Below are 22,573 nucleotides of genomic sequence, written 5' to 3' on the forward strand. Positions count from 1 at the left end.
GCGGGTCACAATACCCCACATAAAAACCACTGGTGACTAAATAGTCCAAAACCAGGGTCGGTTTGTCAAAACCTTATATAATCATAATAAAATAAATATCATACCTGTGATATTTGTTCATACGGCCGACTGATCATACGTCGTGTAGTAAGGGTAACATCCCAAAGACAGAAGCACAACGCCCTGTTCAATTAATTCATACCGCCGGCTTACAACGCCGCATGCAGCAAGGGGTAACATTCCAAAGCTTTGAGCTAGTACTCCAAGTATATAGTCATCACACACTAGCGACGTAAAGTCCAAAGCGAGGCCGGGTTAATAAACTCCGGATAAATTCATACATGAACCATAAGGCAATATAGCCCTCATCGGTTTTCAAGCATGTATTAACATGTCACAAGAGATGAACCTAAAAAAATGTTCAAATCAAATATAAATCAAAAAACAAGACTTTAATAGGCTGCCAAGCCTTAAAGTCAAGTGATGTTCAAGGGCTGCACATCCACTGAGTTAAACCTTCATTCAAACCTTGTAAGCCGGGCCTCACCTGACCAATCGCCGTTTTAACTTTGACAAGTTCAGGGTCTTTATAAGATTGACTGTCAAGAGTACGGTGAGTCATTCCAAGATTACCTGGGCGGAGTGGGAGACTTACAAAAGGCAGGATAACCCAATTTTTTTGGTGAATACACCTGGCGTCCAATCCTATTACAAGGGTCAACAAAGCTCTGTCCATTAACAAAGAGCCCCCAAGTAATATTTCATTCCAGGCGTACAAGCCGGATCAGCAGGGTAGTCATAGCTATGCTCAATGAGCAGGAAGCCCCCAAGTATTTGGTAATCATGGCGTACAAGCCGGATCAAGAGGGTAGTCATTGCTATGCTCAATGAGCAGGGAGCCCCCAAGTGATCATATGAAGTGACAATAAAGACTCATTATTCTCAGAAATGAAACGACAAAGGCCCTAAATTATCAGGGATGCCGGCTTGATTATATTCATCATAATATATACATTGTCAAAATATGTACATCACAAGAGCCGGTGGCTCAGGTGTAATAAGGCCGAAGATGAGAAATAATCCATGGCCGGCGGGTCTCCTCCTCCGACGTGCATGAGTCCTTGTGGTCTCGAACATCGATAAGGTAGTATGACCCATTATTCAGATTTTTGCTGACCACAAAGGGTCCTTCCCAAGGTGGGGATAGCTTGTGCATATCAGTTTGATCCTGGATAAGCCGGAGCAACAAATCGCCTTCTTGAAAGGTCCTAGTTTTAACCCGACGACTATGATAACGGCGCAAATCTTGCTGGTAAATCGCCGAACGAGCCGGCACCAGGTCACGCTCCTCATCCAACAGGTCAATAGCATCCTGACGTGCTTTTTCATTATCAGCTTCAACATAAGCCGCCACACGAGGTGAACCGTGACAGATGTCACTAGGGAGAACCGCCTCTGCTCCGTAAACCATGAAGAAAGGCGTGTAACCCGTAGATCTGTTGGGGTGGTATTGATGCTCCATAACACTAAGGGTAATTCCTCCACCCAACAACCCGGCATCCTCTGCAAAGGGACCATAAGCCGGGGCTTGATGCCTCTCAGAATTTCTTGATTGGCTCTCTCAGCTTGACCATTGGACTGGGGGTGAGCCACTGATGATATATCAAGTCGAATATGCTCTCGTTGACAAACTCTTTCATAGCACCCTTGGACAGATTGGTGCCATTATCAGTTATAATACTGTGGGGAAAACCAAAATGGAAAATCACCTTTTTTGATGAATTGAACCGCCGTCGCCGCGTCACACTTACTAACTGGCTCTGCTTCAACCCAATTTGTAAATTTGTCAACCGCCACCAAAAGGTGGGTCTTTTTATCTTTGGACCTTTTGAAAGGTCCAATCATATCAAGCCCCCAGACTGCAAATTGGCAAGCAATTGGAGTCATCCTCAATTCTTGAGCCGGCACGTGAGCTCGTCTCGAGAATTTCTGACAACCATCACATTTACTGACCAAATCCTCTGCATCAACATGAGCCGTCAGCCAATAAAATCCATGACGAAAAGCCTTGGCCACGAGAGACATAGAGCCGGCATGATGACCACAATCCCCTTCATAAATCTCTCATAGAATCTCACGGCCCTCATCAGGAGAAACACAATGTAGAAATACCCCTGTGACACTCCAACGATGCAACTCTCCATTGACAATAGTCATTGACTTAGACCGCCGGGTTATCTGCCTGGCCAAAGTTTCATTGTCAGGTAACTCGCCCCAAGTCATATAAGCCAAATATGGAACTGTCCAATCAGGAATAGCATGAAGAGCGGCCACCAATTGTGCCCCCGGGTCAGGAATAGCACGATCTTCCTTTGTAGGCAATTTGACTGAAGGATTATGCAGAATATCAAGGAAAACATTCGGTGGCACCGGCTTACGCTGGGACCCCAACCGGCTTAAAGCATCAGCTGCCTCGTTTTTCCTTCGATCAACATGCTCTACTTGATAGCCCTTGAAGTGACCAACAATAGCATCAACCTCTCGGTGATAAGCCACCATGAGTGGGTCCTTAGAATCCCAAGTGCCTAAAACTTGCTGAGCCACCAAATCCGAGTCACCAAAACACCTCACCCGGCTTAGATTCATCTCTTTAGCCATCCGAATACCATGGAGTAAGGCTTCATACTAAGCTGCATTGTTAGTACAAGGGAACATCAACCTTAAAACATAACAAAATTTATCACCTCGTGGGGAAGTCAAAATAACTCTAGCCCCCGAGCCTTCCAACTGCCTGGACCCATCAAAGTGAATAGTCCAATACGTGCTATCCGGCTTCTCCTCAGGCATCTGCAGCTCTGTCCAATCATTGATGAAATCCACAAGTGCTTGAGATTTCATGACTGTGCGAGGCATATACTTCAAACCATGGGGTCCAAGCTCAATAGCCCACTTGGCTACCCGACCTATGGCTTCTCTGTTTTGAATAATGCCCCCTAAAGGAGTAGAACTAACCACAGTGATGGGATGACCCAAAAAATATTGCTTGAGTAGTTGACTAGCCATGAACACCCCATATACCAGCTTCTGCCAATGTGGATACCTCTGCTTGGACTCAATGAGCACCTCACTGATGTAGTAAACCGACCGCTGAACCGGATATTCCTTGCCTGACTCCTTCCTTTCCACTACAATTGCCACGCTGACAACTCGACTATTGGCAGCCACATATAACAACAAAGGCTCTTTATCAATGGGAGCAGCAAGAACTGGCGGTTCAGCTAACTATTTCTTCAAGGCTTCAAACGCCTGATCAGCAGCATCACTCCAGACAAAGTGATATGTTTTCTTCATCATCTGGTATAGAGGGATAGCTTTTTCTCCCAACCGGCTTATGAACCGGCTCAAGGCCGCAATATGACCTGCCAGACGCTGAACATCATTGATACACGCCAGTTTAGCCAAGGAAGTAATATCCTTGATCTTTTTCGGGTTAGCTTCAATGCCTCTTTCAGAAACCAGAAAACCAAGAGATTGCCTGCTCGCACACCGAAGACACATTTGGCCGGGTTAAGCATCATCTTGTAGACCCGGAGATTGTCAAAGGTCTCTTTCAGATCATCTATCAGGGTTTCCTTCTTCCTGGATTTCACCACAATATCATCCACATAAGCATGAACATTGCGCCCAATCTGATTATGAAAACAATTTTGCACACACTGCTGGTAAGTCGCCTGAGCACTCTTGAGCCCCAAAGGCATGGACACATAACAGAAGGCTCCAAAAGGAGTGATAAAGGCTATCTTCTCCTGGTACTTAACTACCATCTTGATCTGATGATATCCAGAATAAGCATCCAAAAAACTCAAACACTCACAACCCGCCGTAGCATCAATAATTTGATCAATACAAGGGAGAGAAAAAGGATCAGCCGGACATGCCTTATTAAGGTCTGTATAATCCACACACATGCGCCAAGTGCCATTCTTCTTAAGTACCAGCACCGGGTTAGCCAACCATTCAGGATGGAAAACTTCAACAATAAACCAAGCTGCCAAGAGCCGGGCCACTTCTTCACCAATGGCCTTACGTCTTCCTTCATTAAAGCGACGAAAGAATTGCTTGACCGGTTTAAATTTGGGATCAATATTGAGAGTGTGCTTAGCGAGTTCCCTCGGTACACCTGGCATGTCTGAAGGTTTCCATGCAAAGATGTCCCGGTTCTCACGGATGAACTCGATGAGCGTGCTTTCCTATTTCGGATCCAGATTAGCACTGATACTGAACTGCTTGGATGAATCGCCAGGAACGAAATCAACCAATTTAGTCTCGTCCGCCGACTTAAACTTCAACAGCGGGTCATGCTCCGTAGTTGGCTTCTTCAAAGATGTCATATCTACCGGATCAACATTATCCTTGTAAAGTTTTAACTGTTCTGTTGCACAAACATACTCAATATAAGCAGCATCGCCTTCTTCACACTGCAAGGCTATCTTCTGGCTCGCATGTACTGTGATGGTACCCTTGTGACCCGGCATCTTAGGCTGCAAATAAACATAACAAGGCCTTGCCATGAACTTAGCATAAGCCGGCCGCCCAAATAGAGCATGATAAGGACTCTTGATTTTAACCACCTCAAAAGTCAATTTCTCATACCTGGAATCATGATCATCACCAAAAGCCACTTCCAAATATATTTCACCCACTGGATACGCTGACTTACCAGGCACCACACCGTGAAAAACATTGTTTGATGGCTTAAGATCTTTGTCAGTCAAGCTCATACGATGAAAAGTTTCATAATACAGAATGTTGATGCTGCTGCCCCCGTCCATGAGTACCTTAGTAAATCTGTACCCTCCAACCTGAGGTGCCACCACTAGAGCTAAGTGGCCCGGATTATCAACCCGGGGCGGGTGGTCCTCATGGCTCCAGAGAATAGGGTGTTCAGACCATCGCAAGTAACGGGGAATCGCCGGCTCAACTACGTTCACTGCCCTTTTATGGAGCTTCTGATCCTGCTTACAAAAACTCGTGGTGAAGATGTGGTACTGTCCACTATTTAACTGCTTCAGGTTACTGTGATAACCAGACTGCTGCTGCTGATTCCCTTGACCAGACTATTGATTAAAACTACCTTGATTGCCTTTGGCCCTGGAAGCTGGAATTTGAACCGCCACCACCAAAACCAGGACCGTGAGAGCCGGATCCCGAACTGCAGTTCGGTCCATGATTATTCTAGAAAAAATTGGAATTCCGATATTCCTTCATGATGAAGCAATCCTTCCATAGATGAGTGGCTGGCTTCTCGTCCGTACCATGCTTTGGATAAGGCTGATTCATCATTGCCTCAAGGTTAAATTTTGGTCCTCCAAATCGGGCCGCTTTTCCCTTGCGACACTGATTATTATTCTGTCTATTGGTGTTAGCCACAAAGTCTAAATTACCATCAGCCTTGTGCTTACCATTGCCACCTTGACTCGCCGGGTTATGCTGATGCCCTTTCGTATTGTTGCTCTTCTTTCCCTTACCCGACTTCTCATCATCAGACTAGGGGTCCTTGGTACTATCAGAGTCGGCATATTTGACGAGAGCCTCCCTTAGCTCCCCTATGTCGTTGCAGTGGCGTTTAAGCCGCCCCAGCTTCTGCTTCAACGGGAGGAAACGACAATTCTTCTCCAACATCAGGACTGCTGAGCCGGCATTGATACTATCCGAAGAATGTATAATAGCTGAGATTCGGCGCACCCAATGGGTTGTTGACTCGCCCTCACCTTGAACATAGGAATCCAAATCCAGGGTTGACATGGGCTACTTGCATGTGTCTTTAAAATTCTAGATAAAATGAGCTTTTAACTCTGCCCATGACCTAATGGAGTTAGCGGGTAGCCCTTTCAACCAAATACGAGCCGGCCCATCCAACATCATGGTGAATTACTTAGCACATGCAGCATCACTAACATCCAACATCTCCATGGCCATCTCATAACTCTCAATCCAAGCCTTAGGGGGCCGATCTGCTGTGTAATTAGGCACTTTACGAGGACCCTTAAAATCCATACGTAAATGCTCGTTACACAGAGCTGGCACTAAACACGACACGCCCAAGGTTCTAGAGGTCACACCTGCCTTCACCGAAGCTGATGGATAAACCAGAGATTGTTGTTGAGCCGCTAGCGGAGCCGCCAACTCAGCCTCCCGGTGCGCCCTGCCCTGATTCATCAGGGTCTGAGCATCAGCACCACCATGCGCCGGGTCATGCCCACGCGGCTGGTTACGACACTGTTCACTACTCGAAACTGCTGGTGAGTCAATGTGCCTGCTATAACTCCGACTTGGACGAGGGGTTGAGTGAATCCTTTCACGGCCGTATGAATAAGCCGCCGGCTGATCCAACGCCGTCTGAAGAAGCTCTCTAGCCCCTCGTGTCTCAATTGCAGCTAGAGACTCGCCTTCAACTGGTAGAGCTTCCAATCGCGTTGCCGTAGCAATCATATTATCCAAAGGGTTAGAATAATTACCCGGCGGTGTCAGAATGTGCTGAGGCGGAGTATTATTCAAACGAGGCGGATCCATCGCACGCGGCTGAACCAGTGCTCCAGCCACGGGCGCCTCGACCGCCCGGTTCACCACCGGCGGGTCACTGTTCCCTGCTCCAGGCGTGTTGAAGAGGTTCCTTGCGTCATAAACCGGGGGTAAACGACTCTGGTGCCTCCTCCTCATGATCTCGTTTGAGGCATTCTGATCCAAGGTGAGCTGGAAAGATTCTGCCTAGATCCGTTGTGCCTGGGCATCCAAAGCAGCTCGCTCCGTGGCCATCCTAGCGTTCTCAGCCACCAGCTCTTCCTTGGCTTGAGCTATCTCATCTCGTAGCTTCGCCACATCTATCTTGTGCTGTTCCTGGTTGTCCGGGGTTACCTCCACCCCCATCAGAGTCACCAAAGCCTCCAATAACTCTGTCAAAGCTTGAACCGGCGGGCACGCAGTGCCACTAGCCCCAGCCATCGCCACAACATTTGAACTAGAGGTCATAGCCACGGCGGTTGTTGAACCGAGCGCCGACTGTGTACCGGCCATGAAGATCGCAACCCTGTTCGGCGGCTCAGAGGGGTCCGGAATAATGTCGCCATCGGAACAGCCCCCAAGCCAGTCGTCTTGCACCTGATACATTGAATTATTCTCGCCTATGGATGATTCACCATCAGAGTAGATGGCCGTCTCACCACCAGACACAGATCCTTCTTCAACTTTCGCCCCATGGATGAAACCAACAAAGGCACGCTTCACAGCGGGTTGAACTTGGGCGGGTCGTGCATGCTGAGCCGTCTCGATGATGTCGGCGCAGGTGTCTGGCTCAGGGCCCGGTTCGCCAATCTTGCCGATGAAGACGTGGATTCCGCCGAAGGGGACCCGGTACCCGTACTCAATTGAGCCGGCCTTGGGGCCCCAGCCTGCATCGTCGATGTAGAGCTTTCTGCGACGACTCTTGGTCATCCGGCCGACAACGTATCCCTTGATCCCTTCGAAGCTGCCCTTTAAGAACTCGAAACCACCATGCGCTAGCCCCACGGTGGGTGCCAACTATCGTGGAATTGACACGGCAGATGTCCTAGCGGAAGGACTTAGTCGTGGAGCCATCACAAGGTTAGCTTAAAGGGGTTAAACACAACATAGGACACAGAGGGTTTATACTGGTTTGGCCCCTTGCGGTGAAGGTAAAGGCCTACTCCAATTTGGGATTCTATTTCCTGGGTCTCGATTACCAGGGAGCGAATGCACTTGACCTAGTTCTCGATCTTTTGTTTTCTTGCCCTAAACTACCGCCGAGTCGTCCCTTTATATACACAGGTTGATGCCCGGCGGCTCATACACAATGTGTCCGGCTCGGTGACTAACTACGCTTTCCTTACAAAACAAGTCATACACATATGGTGGTTCACCCTCTTGGGCCTCAAGTCGCCTCTGGGTCTTGGGCTGTCAACGGGCTTGTATGATCCGCCATCTTCATTGATAAGCCGCTAGTAGTATGACCCGGCCCCTCCTTGGCGGTTCATACCCAGTAGTTATATTCCCAACAATAAGCACGTATGACTATATACGTAACACATGCCCGCATTACATTGATGAATTGGAGCCATTGTGTATCGCTATAGGTTGTGAATGTTACCTGATGAATATACATCCAACACAAATATCATTCATTGATCCAATGCCTATGCTCTTCGCATATTGATCTCTGCTAAGTTACTTTCGTTGTTGCCACTGTTACAATCACTACAAAACTGCTACTTCTACTGTTACCATTACTATTGGTACAGTTATCACTGCTATCAAACTATCATACTACTGTGCTACTGATCACTTTGCTGTAGATATTTAGTTCACCAGGTGTGGTTGAATTGACAACTCAACTGTTAATACTTACAAATATTCTTGGGCTCCCCTTCTGTTGAATCAATAAATTTGGGTGAAATACTACCCTCAAAAACTGTTGCTATCCCCTATACATGTGGGTTATCACACAATGGGTTGGGATCAAGATCGTTACCATCATCGAGTTGCAGCAGAAGAAGAATGTGTCAGTCTAGATCATACTTGGAGTCCCTCGAACCATCGATGAAAGATCCCTCGTACCGCCCACGAACGGTCTCTCGAACAAAAGACCGAAAGCACGGCTCCTCTACATTGTTGCGAGCGTGCATATGATCCAGTAGCTCCTCGCCGTCCAAAGCTAATCATCGCCGGAGAATTAGAGGGAGGAGATTAGAACCACACTGGGCTTCTAATTATGAGGACAAGAGGATTAGCCTAGCTCTAATTAGTCAACTAGGACCAACTAGAACTAGAACTAGAAGAACTAGAGGAAGCTCCAAAACTTGTATATTAATAATAGAGCAAAAAAACCTAATATATAGGTTGGAGGAGGAGGAGAGGGCAGCCACCAAAGAGGGAAAGTCCCCCTTGGGGCGCCGAACAAAGGGGGAGTAGTGAAAGTGCTAGTGATCGACTAGAGGGGGGGTGAATAGGCGATTTTTATGAAAGTCTTCAAAACACGAGGTCTTTGAAGACAAACAGATGAAGTGAGCCTATTGATATGCAGCGGAAGATAGACTACACTAGACAAGCCATAGTCAAATGGGCAGTATTGTGAAATCACGAAGACTATCAGCAGCTAGGTAGTGTGGATCAGAAAGGAAGACAGTATGAAGCCAAAAAGGTAATAGTCTTCACACAGTGAAGTCAATCAGATCAGACAAGCAAGCAATGACTTCACGAAGACAAACTGAAAAGTAAAGGAAGTAGGTAGAACCAGTTGCTTGGTGAAGACAAGGATTTGGTAGACCAGTTCCAATTGCTGTGACAATTGTACATCTAGTTAGGGAGGCTAAGATTGAACTCAGAAGACTGCGTCTTCACATTATTCCCCCTGAGCTAAGGACACCCAGTCCTCGCCCAATCACTTTGGTAAGTCTTCAAGGTAGACTTCCAAACCTTCACAGACTTCATTCACCGGCGATCCACAACGACTCTGGGATGCTCAGAACGCGACGCCTAACCCGCTGGAGGATTCACAGTCCTCAAGTGTAATAAGTCTTCAGGTCACGTGGACATAAAGACTTCAGTGATGCCTAACACTCTTTGGCTCTGGGTGTTTTGGGCTTTGTCCTCTCAAGGATCTCTCTCTCAAAGGCTTCGGAGGTGGGTTGCTCTCAAACGACAAAAGCCGTGCACTAACTCTGAGCAGCCACCAATTTATGGTGTAGGGGGTGGGCTATATATAGCCTGGAGGCAACCCGACATGATATCTCCGAAATGACCCTGGGTCACTAAGGAACCGACACGTGTCCAACGGTCAGATTTCAAACACACGCGACATCTTGGCTTGGGCTACAAGCAAGGCTGACTCATCCAACTCTGGATAAGATTTGCTCTCATTGTCTTCGCTCAAAGACATAGGATTTTGGTTGAGCATCACATCAGTCATATGACTTTGTTCACTTGGACCCCACTTAACAGTACTGTTGTTGCTATGACTCAATAAAGAAGAAAAGGAAACTACAAAACAACTATGTCTTCGCACTCCATCGTCTTCAAGTGAATGTCTTCACATGTCATTATCTTCATCGTGAATGTCTTCACGAACCACCATTGCCTTCAATGTCTTCATACATTTTTAGGGGTCATCTCTGGTAGGTGAACCCAATCAATGAGGGACTACTACCTGTGTTATCGTGCAATTCTCACAAAAACATTAGTCCCTCAACCAAGTTTGTCGTCAATACTCCAAAACCAACTAGGGGTGGCACTAGATGCACTTACAATCTCCCCCTTTTTGGTGATTGATGACAAACTGGTTGTGGTTTTCAACAGGGATAAAAAGTATGTGAAAGTTAAGGATCATACACTACAGGAATCAGGCACTTTGCCGTCTGCCATGGCTAACGACAAAGGCATGCCTGGCGGATGGCAAAGGCCTTTGCCGTCAGCCAGCAGACGGCAACAGGTCCGGCTGAATAGGCTACGACGAAGGGCTCTTTGCCGTCTGCTAGCAGACGACAAAGATGAAATGTTCTTTGTCGACTGCCAGCAAACGGCAAAGGACCTGGATGGCACACGTGGCAGCTTAGGGCCGTTAAGGGGTTAACGGCATGCTTTGCCATCTGCTGGTAGATGACAAAGATGCAAAGTTCTTTGTCTTCTGCCAGCGGACGGCAAAGAAACCATATATGCTAGCCTAGTGCCCCCCCAGGTTGTAGGTAGTTGCCATGTGGCAGCTTTGCTGTCTGCCAGCAGACGACAAAGTGCCTGTATAGCCCCTGTTTTTTCTTAAATTCATTCAATTTGACAGAATTTCACAGATATATATATACACATTTCAAAATAATTTCAACAAGCATACCAACAATAAGTTTCCAACAACATAAGAAACATACAAGTTTCCAACAACATATCCAACATACGATGATTTCCAACAAGAAGTTTCCAACAACATATCCAGATATACATACATATCTAAAAGAAGTTTCCAACAAGTTTCCATAAACAAAAAGGAAGCACAAGGAGAAGAGTACACTCCATCAATGCAAGCTTCCTCATCTAAAGCAAATCTGAAATTTGGGCAAGATGAAAGTTAGAAGAAGAAGAAGAAGAAGACTAGTTAGAATAAAAAGAAGAAAAGGAAGAAGAAAAAGAAGAAGAAAAAGAAGAAGAAGAATTTGTCTTCTCTTTCTTTTTCTCCTCTCATCTTCTTTATCTTATTCTTCTTCTAACTAAGCTAGGTAAAAATGCTAAGTGTGTAGGTCATTTTAGAGCTAAGCTAGGTAAATAGGTCATTTTGGAGTTAACCTAGTAAAATGGATCATATTGGAGCTAACCTAGGTAAACATGTCATTTTGGAGCTAACCTAGGTAAAATGGATCATATTGGAGCGAACCTAGGTAAACTTGGTCATTTGGGAGCTAACCTAGGTAAAACTTATGCCATTTTTAGTTAACTAAGCATATTATGCCATTTTTGACATAAGTAAGCTAAGTATAGGTCTTTCTTGAGCTAACCCAGGTAACTAAGCATATTAGAGCTAATTTAGCATTTTAGAGCTAACTTAGGGCTAACTTATGTCATTTTGGACCTAACTTAGGTAAAATTGATCATTTTGGAGCTAATTAGGTTTATTATGTCATTGTCGAGGAAAATAAACTAACTATATGACATATATGAGGTTACCAAGATTGTTATGCCGTTTCGAACCTAAGTAAGCTAATTATGCCATTTTTTACATAAGTAAGCCAAGTGTATGTCATTATTGAGCAAACTAGGTAACTAAGCATATTAGAGATAACTTAGCATATTAGAGCTAACTTAGGTCATTTCGGGGGAAACAAAGCTAAGTATAGATCATTTTGGAGATCTGACATACCTAACATACTTCACTCCTCCTTCTTCTCCTTCTCCTTCATCATCCAGATGCACTTAGAGCGGCGAGGCAGTGGGATGTACTCTTCTACCACAATTGGCATGTCATGTCGCCGGCTGTGGGATCGCCGGTGCCACCACCATCGCGAGGTCATTGTCAGGCACCACCACCATCGCGAGGCCATCTTCAGGCAGCACCATCGCTAGGTCATCCTCAGCGACCACCATCTCTTGCCCATCGTCAGCCACCACCATAGCTTGGCCACCACCATCGCGAGGTCATCGTCAGACAGAATAGGCTGCACCTCCTCATCCGCACTCTACTCCTCTTCTTCCCCACTCCATTCCGGATCATCCTCGCTGCTGCTTTCGCTGTAGCTAGACTCGTTGCTGCTTTTGCTGTAGCCAGAGTCGTTGCCGCTGCTCCGATTGCCTGACCAAATGTAACAAAGTTTTTTTTAACAATGAGTGTGAGACAAAGCCAAATGGAGAGGAAGAAGAGGCGGAGCGTACTAGCATCGTCGTTGTCCTGGTAGCGCATGCGGCACATAGTTTCATTGAACACCTTCACGGTGAGCATGGCATCGCCGTCGTACCTGAAGACAAGGAAGTACCCGTGCCGTGCTACCTCTTGAGCATGCGTTGGTTTTCCCTTGAAGAGGAAAGGGTGATGCAGCAAAGTAGCGTAAGTATTTCCCTCAGTTTTGAGAACCAAGGTATCAATCCAGTAGGAGACTACACGCAAATCCCTCGTACATGCACAAATAATCAAGAACCTTGCAACCAACGCGATAAAGGGGTTGTCAGTCCCTTCACAGACACTTGCAAAAGTGAGATCTGATAAAGATAATAAGATAAATATTTTTGGTATTTTTTGTTGTATAGATTGAAAAGTAAAGATTGCAAAATAAACGACGACAGAAATAGCAGGTTGGCGGGAGATTAATATGATGGAAGATAGACCCCGGGGCCATAGGTTTCACTAGTGGCTTCTCTCAAGATAGCATAAGTATTACGGTGGGCCATAGGTTTCACTAGCGCATAATTATGAGAATATCTAGGCATGATCATGTATATAGGCATCACGTCTATGACAAGTAGACCGAAACGATTCTGCATCTACTACTATTACTCCACACATCGACCGCTATCCAGCATGCATCTAGAGTATTAAGTTCATAACAACAGAGTAACGCATTAGGCAAGATGACATGATGTAGAGGGATAAACTCAAGCAATATGATATAAACCCCATCTTTTTATCCTCGATGGCAACAATACAATACGTGCCTTGCTGCCCCTGCTGTCACTGGGAAAGGACACCGCAAGATTGAACCCAAAGCTAAGCACTTCTCCCATTGCAAGAAAGATCAATCTAGTAGGCCAAACCAAACTGATAATTCGAAGAGACTTGCAAAGATATTAAATCATGCATATAAGAATTCAGACAAGAATCAAATATTGTTCATAGATAATCTTGATCATAAACCCACAATTCATCGGATCTCGACAAACACACCGCAAAAAGTATTACATTGAATAGATCTCCAATAGAATCGAGGAGAACTTTGTATTGAGATCCAAAGAGAGAGAAGAAGCCATCTAGCTAATAACTATGGACCCAAAGGTCTGTGATAAACTACTCACACATCATCGGAGAGGCTATGGTGTTGATGTAGAAGCCCTCCGTGATCGATTCCCCCTCCGGCGGAGCACCGGAAAAAGGCCCCAAGATGGGATCTCACGGGTACAGAAGGTTGCGGCGGTGGAAATAGGGTTTCGTGGTGCTCCTGGATGTTTTCAGGGTATATGAGTATATATATGCGAAAGAAGTAGGTCGGTGGAGCCACGAGGGGCCCATGAGGGTGGGGGGTGCGCCTACCCCGTGTCCGCCTCATTGCTTCCTTGATGTCCACTCAAAGTTTCTTGGATTGCGTTTGTTCCAAAAACGATCCTCACGAAGGTTTCATTCTATTTGGATTCTGTTTGATATTCCTTTTCTGTGAAACACTGAAATAGGCAAAAAACAGAAATTTGCACTGGGCCTTCGGTTAATAGGTTAGTCCCAAAAATAATATAAAAGTGCATAATAAAGCCCATTAAACATCCAAAACAGATAATATAATAGCATGGAACAATAAAAAATTATAGATACGTTGGAGACGTATCATGCCGCAGGTCGTAGGCACGGACGAACTGCTCCCAGCCACGACACAGGTACATGTGGTCGTTCCTGATCACCACCTCCACGTCCCAAATCCTGCGAAGCCCGCTGTCGGCCTGTCGCTGCTTCACATTCTTTGGTCGATGGCCGTCCAGCATCTCCATAAAAGTGTCAGGCAGCCTCTGCAACGTGGGTCAAGGAGTGATGTAGCAAACAACAGAGTTATGATAAAGAGATGGGTGAAGGGGAGATCTCTCCTTTTATATACCCGCCTCTTGGGGGAATTCTCAAGTATGATCGTGAAGAACTCGAAACCTTCCAAGTCGTACTCCGGTGTGGCAGAGCGCAGCCTGCGGTGGCGGCCTCCCCCCCATCTCTGATAAGCAACAGAAGAGACCAATTACTACCCTTACAACATTATCATATAACATTACAGCAGCAGAAGATAATCAACTACAATTAATTAATTTGGTAGGTTAGTTGGCAATAGTTGGAACAGTGCCAAGTTTTTAGACATGAAAGAAAACTGACAAAAAAAAGCAATGCACTTGTGCTCAACAACATCAACAACACTTAATTAATTTCGTAGGTTAGTTGGCAATGGCAATTGGCCCCCTTCAAAACTAGGGATTTTTTAGACATGAAAGAAAACTGAAAATGTTGAAGAAGAGAGCATAGTAATCTAAAAAACAGAGCATATTTTAGGTGGCGCTAGGTTGACATACTAGAGCTGAGCACAAGATTTATTAGTAGCATGTTATTCAATATATTCTTGATCATCAAATGAAAGAGAATATATATCGTCACCATGCCTATATGGTTCAATTTGTAAATCAGCCATAAACCCCCGTATAACTACTCTCATTGCACTACACGGAAATTTACTAGGTGACATGGCAAATTTTTCAGGAACAAAGCAGATTTGACGTTGTGCTCCATGGTAGTTTTCTACATGAACTGTTCTAAATCAAGTGTGTTATCCTCATTTTTATTCTAAGTGTGGCAGTGTTTACCTACAACATGGCAATTTCACACAATCTCCTGTCGGTTACATGAAAATGAAAAACAAAAAAACAAACAAACAGAAAGTAAACCTAAACTAAATGTGAATTTTTCATCTTCTTCTTCTTCCTCCTGTCGGCTAAACCAAAACAAACATAAAGTAAACCTAAACCTAAACAGAGAGAGAGAGAGAGAGAGAAGAGGGAGGGGTGGACACCTTGGTGTTGCGGACGGCCGGGGTCGGGGTCAGAGGCAGAGGGGGTTGGGCGTCCTTCTCGGGGGAGGGGCCGGGCCTTGGGGTCGACGGTGATGGCGTCGGGGTCGGGTGCGGCGTCGACAGTGGCGTAGGCGGGTGCGGCGTTGACGGAGGTGGCGCGGGGCGGAGGAGGGGGTCGCCGGGGCGGCGGTGGCGGCGCGGCGATGGAGGTGGCGCGGGGCAGCGGCGGCATGAGGGCGGGGTGGCATGGGGCGGCGGTGGCTCGGGCACGGGGCGTAGAGAGAGAGAGAGAGAGAGGGAACAGAGAGATGGGGCGCGGGCGTCGTTGGCATTTTAGTTAGGGCACGGTTCTTTGCCGTCTACTAGCAGACGACAAAGAGCCTAGCTAACGGACGTTAGTTTGGTCACTTTCTTTGCCTTCTACGAGTTGGCGGCAAAGATGCTTTGCCGCTTGCTAGCAGACGGCAAAGAAAGTGGCCGTTAGGTGGCTCTCGTGAGTGGGCCACCCTCTTTCTTTGCCGTCTGCTAGCGGACGGCAAAGACTAGGCTGACGGTAAACATGATCTTTGCCGTGAGCTCTTTCTTTGCCGTCTGTTTTGTGTAAGCTGATGGCAAAGACCTTCTTTGTTGTCAGCTGGTTGACGGCAAAGATCAAGCTGACGGCAAAGATCCCGATTGCAGTAGTGATAGACATTGTCTTCATAACTTGTAGAAGGCTCCCCCTGAAGATGTGCATATAAGTAGTTTGCCTTTGAATGCAAATGCACATGGCAGGTTTTACTTTGTGGAGATCCTCTTCAACACATGAAGACAATTCATCATGCATACACAAGTATAATGAAGATAATGAAATGCATAATGAGAAATGGGCGTCTGCAGAATGACTTCATGCGGAATTTATCATCGCATCACAGAGTAGTAGCAAAACTAGCAGAGGACCATCAAGTTTAAGTGTTACAACTCAAGAGCCAAATTGTTTCAAAAACGAGAGTTGTAAGAACTTAGCAAAAAATAGGCGACCACCCCATATGGACCCGCTTGAAGACTATCAACCTCATATGCTTCTCCCCCTTTTGTCAGTAAGGACCAAAAAGGTTTGAAGACATAGAGATCTACTCATTCCCAGTTGGAGAAGGTGTTGGAGCAGCAGGGTCGACGTTGGAGTTGGGCGGTGCAGACGGGCCTGATGCAGAGTCGTGGTGCAGTGAAACCATAGCTGGTGAAGTGGCATCGTCTTCTTCATCGATGACTCTCGCAACAATAGTTGCAGCCAAAGATGAGTACTCAAAATCTTCAATGGAAGGTGTTGGATACCAAATTGCAGATTGTGGAGGCCTAGAGTCAAACTTGAATTTCTCTGTGAAGCCATCTTCGCGAAGATCATCTTCAGACCAGAGCAGTGTAAGGCTCTTCCAGGACCGCTGATAGGCTTCATGCGCAACAAATTAATTCTTGTTAGCCAAATTACGAATGTGATTGACATCCACCAGAAGACTCTGCATTTGGCGCTTTAGCCAGTCATGATGCCTATCCTATTTCTGATGTAGGGATACAAGAAGCTCTCGGTCGTTGAGGACACAGGGATGCTTCTGAGGCCTTTGAGTAATTGTACTGGCGGTGGCTTCAGTGTTGGCACGATGTGGCAGATGCAAGTTGCCGGCCAGAGGATAAGCAGGAGCAGCAGAATTTGGCACATGAATGCCTTCAATTGGCTGAGTGGAGCTTTGATGTTCTGCATTTTGCAAGTGGAGTGGCTTCTTGGCAGGCTCAGGGTAGGTGGCTTCAAAGGACATATCAACATCAGGCAAAAATACAACATGGTTGCGTGCTGAAGGTTGATAGTTGATTGTTGAAGGAAGCTTGATCAGATGCATGACCCATGGTGCATAGAACTTCAGACCAAAGAGATCAATTCCAGAAGCAGCAAGTTGACGAATGAAGAAATCTTGTCTATTGAACATGATGCCATTGATGATATAGAAGACCAATGTCTTCATGGCGCCTTCAAGTTTGGCATCAGGTGAGTTGCCTTTGACTGGCCACAGAGTACGCCGTAGAATGTGATAGACTGTGCGGGGCATGTACTCGAGGTCCTTGACAAAGAACTCCTTTGGATATTCAGCGTCATGGGGCAAATGCTTCATCATACTCAACATCTGGCTCAAATTGGGCTCTGGTTTCTGAAAGATGCTCTGCAGTTCATTTCGATGAAGCTGACAACCTGGTCCAAACAACTCACCAGGAGTGGGCAGGGAAGTAAGCTCGATATGTCTTGAGCTTTGGCTTCGTGATGTACATCGCCTGTTATCCACTCAAGGATCCAAGTCTTTGGATTCCTGTTGTAGCCTCGAATGTGAAGTGTGGCATAGAACTGCAGCAAAAGCTCTTCATTCCAGTGCTCCTTATCAGTCACAAATGGAAGCAACCCAACGTCTCTGAAGCAGTCAAGAGCCTCTTCAAGGCATGGCAACCCGGCAATAGCATCACGATCCAAACACTTATGAGGAAAAATCCAGTCTTGGTTGTATAGAATGCATGAGTAGTAGCTTCGTTGTTGATGGCTCCAAAACCTGTCAGAGGAGATCCTGGGCTTCTTGTAGGGGTTTTTGGCGCTGTCGAAGAATGTGTTGTGCTCTCTGAAGATGAGCACACTGAAGGAGCCTTGGGTAGTTGCAGCACTTGGAAGCCTTGGCAATCTTGGCTTCGGCTTCTGAGTTTGAGTCCTTTGCTCCACATGATAATCATATTGAGGGCCTGGAACAGTGGGTGGTACCATAATGGGCCATTTGACAGTCAGCAACTCATCACGATTGTAAGCACGTTCCATAATGTGCAGCACTGGTGGAGGAACGGCACTGTTGGCAGCATTGACTTCACGCTCCACATTGTCTTCAGCCATGACAGCGTCATTGGCTTCAGTGGCGATGGTGGTGGCAGCCACATTGGTTTCAACCTCCATGGCTTCAACGACTGGAGGGTCTGGCAAGATCACATTCTCTTCTTGTACTACTGGATCACTGGCAGGGGGAACAACTTCTCTTTCTTCTTCTTTCTCCTCATCGGCTGATGCAGCCGGAATGTCTTCAGTAGCTTTGGCTTCAGACTCATGAGCAGATGCAGAAGGGATGGCTTCAGGGAACACTTGATGTGCTACTAAGCTGGTTTGATGCACATCCTCTTTTGGAATGCTCGACATGGAGACCTGGGGCCTAAGGCCTTTGCGAAGCCTGCAAAATGCAGGCGACGCCTTCGGTGAGGGAGTGGTCTGTTCCATGTAATCATCATCAAGCACCGGAGTGGTGACTTGAGCTGGTGGAGTACGGGGAATAACTTCATGCAAGGGGGTGTTTGGGTGTTGCTCTTCCCAAAAATCATCTTGAGCAATTGACGTCGTGGGACCGCCAATGCTTATGAGTTCACTGCTCGTGGGAGCAGGCGATGATACCGGATTGGGTTCAAGCTGAGGAAGGACTACATCATCTTCAACACGGTCCTCATGACCAATGCCTTCAGCTATGTTGGAGTCAGCAGCTGGAATCTCTTCAGTTTCTAGAGCCTCTGTGGGAGCAGGCTCATGGACAACAAGACAACATTCGCGGTTGGTGGAGGCAGGAAGTGCAATTGAGATGGATTCAACATTCAGGGGCTCTTGGGCAGCACCACGCTCTTTTCTTGAAGACTTTGAAGCCTTTGTCTTCAACTTCTTTTTGGAGGGAGCAGCGTCAGAGGCGTCATGGAGCTTCCTCTTTCGGGCTTCAGCCTTAGCTTGCCTGGTGTTTTTCTACTCTGAAGCTGCTGACGAGACCTTTGGCTTCGAGCCAGTCATGCTGGTAGGGAAGACTATGCTTGGTTGGTCCTGTCTTGAAGCTTCTGGTACAGCTTTAGTAGACTTCTTGCTCTTCTTGGCAACAAGCTCGGAGTCGATGCCAGGACGCCCAAGTGCCTTTCTCTTCTCAGACTCATTGTGTGCTTGCACACACTTCTGCGCATAATACTTCATGCACTCACGTGAGCCTTTGGCTTCTTCACGCTTCTTGTTGAACTAGGCCTTGAGGTCATTCATCATTTTCTTGAAGTTTTGCACATCTGCAACACTGAGCTTGGCCATGTGCTTCTTGAACTGAGCCTTCTCATAGTCTATCTTGTTCTTTAGCTCAACTATTTTCTGAGCAATAGCAAGCTCATTGGCTATTGCTCCTTGAAATGTGACGCTGATGTCCACGGGCAGCTGTAGATCATCAATGTTGATGCTTTGGTCTTCAAACCATTCATCAATGAACTTATTGAGTATATCAGCATAAAAAGAGGCAGATCTCGGAAGATCTCGGCCTCTTGTTTGCTCTTGATCAACATCTCCAGAGCATCATCTGGGAGATCTTCATCACTTAACAGATCAATAGTGTTGTCCTCATTACGTAGAATGGCAGCAGGAGTGAGGTCATGCCCAGAAATCTTCTTGGGCTTCTTGGTCTTCTTGGAGACGCGAGATAGATCTTCAGACTGCACACTGGATTCAGGAGGTGCAGATTTCAATGGCTTCACTCTTGAAGCTTTTGGAGCAGTGGAAGATCGTGAAGCCTTAGACTTCTTCTTTGGCTTCGGAGCTTCAGGTTCATCCTCATGCTCCTCTTCGGCAGCAACTACTTCAACATTGGCCCTTTGTGCGGCGATATGAGAGAGAAGACCATCAAAGTTATCAAAGGGGCCAATTATATTTTGATTGGCTTCACGGCTGCCATCCGGCCTTGGAGCTGCTGGGCCAGGATTCAAGTTGGCACCCAGTTCCTTCTTGTTCTGCAAAGCTGAAGCCCTAGCAAACTGAACATTTTGCTCGACAAGTCATCTTCACGACACCATCTGAGACTGGAGGGGTCGGCATCTGCAGGCTGAGGTCCTCTGACCATGCATGGATAGAATCCCTGAGCTATGGCTTCAGCCTTTGTCTTGGGGTGCAATTTCCTGTAGACAATATCGGCCCAGGGTGGCCTTAATGCATTCTTCTTGGCATATTCATCTGTGACGAAGTTATACATAAACCATTGCTTAGCCCAATATCTTCGAATCCATTGGAATCGAGTCTTGCGTTCTCCATAGGTCTCCTCTGGATCAGACTTGTATTGTTTGTAGAGATCTGGAGGCAGATCCAAAGCAGTATTTCCACGGCGCTGCCTGACGCCCTTTCTTGTAGATTTGTTAGTTGCCATTATATTCAGACTGAAGGGCTTCAATACAGCGAATGGCTTCCGATTACTGGTCAGACAAGAACTAGCTTCAGGAGCTTGAATGTGATGCTGTAAGTATTCTGCAAATGAATGCAGACTATGAGAACCAAGGGATTCTCCCACGGACATGTACCTGTGACAGCATTAGAGATGCGAGGGATGGGGAAGAGGTCATATGCATTCTCAGAAGATTTTGAAGATAAATCAGTTTGAAGACATTGACCTCATCGTGCGAAGACATTCACTTATTTGAAGTGAGTTGGTTCCAGATTTGTACGAATCCATGAATAAGTACAAGTGAAGAATCTAACTAGATGTGAGGCATAAGTGAATATACTTGCAAGTTATGAGATGCAAAAATAGAAAGATCCAGATTTGGAAGTTTAGAAACCACTTTTGGGTGAAGTGGACGGATTTAACAGTTCGAAAAAGCGGTAAAAAGCAAGTTTATTTACCGCACGAAGAATTGCTAGACAGGGAAGAACGGACGCCGAACAGTCTGATCTCCCGCGCCCTAACTTGGTGGCAGAAGACACCTACGATGGCGGCGGAGAAGACGAGGTCCGCGGCCGGCGTGAAGACGACGTCGAAGAGGTTGCGGCAGCTAAGCGCTTCGTCTCCGGCATCGGCTGGAGCTAGCGGTGGCGCTAGGGTTTGAGCGAGATAGCGAGGTGGAAGAGGAGATAATGACCGTGCGGGTGAGTATTTATAAGGTGAAGGACTACGCAACGCATTTATGCAGGTGCCCCTGGTGGTTCACATCTGGTGGACACGTGGCGTGCATGCAACTTATTGAGAGTTGAGCCATGTTCCCACGCGCGCCTGGATTGTCGAGTGGTCATTCCGGCTTCTCCGGTTTTCAGGCAAAAGAGATAAGGCATTAATAGCAGTTTTAAATGTGTGTCTCTGTATCTTTAGCTGACAAGGACACAGTGAAGACATTCGACATGTGTCAATCAGAATGCATATGAATAGACAGAAAGAATTTGAGGAAGAAGCACAGAAGGGGTTAGGGTCCGATCACATTCACTTAGTTCAGAAAATGGCAAGTTTGAAGACATAGCTATAAGTGAATGTTGTAGAGGACAGAACACACACACATATATGTGTGTGTGTGTCTATATATATATATATATATATATATATATATATATTCTATTACCCATAACAGAATATTATTCTGTTACCCCTCGACCCTATATAGGCGCGACGCGCAAACCACCGTAGAATCCCCCCGACCTAGCCCGAACCCAACCCGCCTTCTTCCGCCGAAGGCAGCCGTCGTGGGGGAGCGAGCGACGGCGGCAGCTGGAGCGAGGGAGCCCACGGCGCCGTGACTGGCCGGTGACGGATCCGCTGCCGCCATCCCCTTCCTCTTTGACGGATCCAACGACGGGGCCGTGATCCCCGCCTCCTCCCTCCCTCCGTCGCCGGGTCTCCTTCACCGGCCCGTGGTCCCCGCCTCCTGCCTCCCTCCGTCGCCGGGCCCGTGGTCCCCGCCTCCTGCCTCCCTCCGTCGCCAGGGCTCCTTCGCCGGGCCCGTGGTCCCAGCCTCCTGCCTCCCTCCGTCGCCGGGACTCCTTCGCCGGGCTCGTGCTCCCGGCCAGCCGCTGCCTCCCCGAACCTCGTCGCCGGACGTCCACCACAAGCAGCAGCGCCGTCATCTCCCCAAGCTCCTTGCCTTCATCAATGGCGCCGCCTCCCAAAAACATGCCAGTACGCCGCCCACGAGAGGAAGAAGAAGAAGTCAGATCCAAAAACATGCCAATGGAGGTGATGTCTGCTTCCCACCCTAATTTTCCTCAAAAATTGAATCAGTTCATCAGTCCAGCTATGAAGAAGATTCAGTTTAAAAAATGCACACACTATGCTTTGCCTACATGTTACACTATCAGATTCATCAGTACTACATGTGTGCTGCATCAGTGGAGCTTGTTCCTACGATGCAGAACCTGATAGTACATTGCAAATGCTTGCATCAGTTCATTACACCCCTGCCACTTGATGCACAATTTGGATGTCGAGGTTACTGTCAGTACCTCTAATATGCTAGCTTCA

The sequence above is a fragment of the Aegilops tauschii genome, chromosome 5 (assembly GCF_002575655.3).
Source record: "Aegilops tauschii subsp. strangulata cultivar AL8/78 chromosome 5, Aet v6.0, whole genome shotgun sequence".
Taxonomy (NCBI): domain Eukaryota; kingdom Viridiplantae; phylum Streptophyta; class Magnoliopsida; order Poales; family Poaceae; genus Aegilops; species Aegilops tauschii.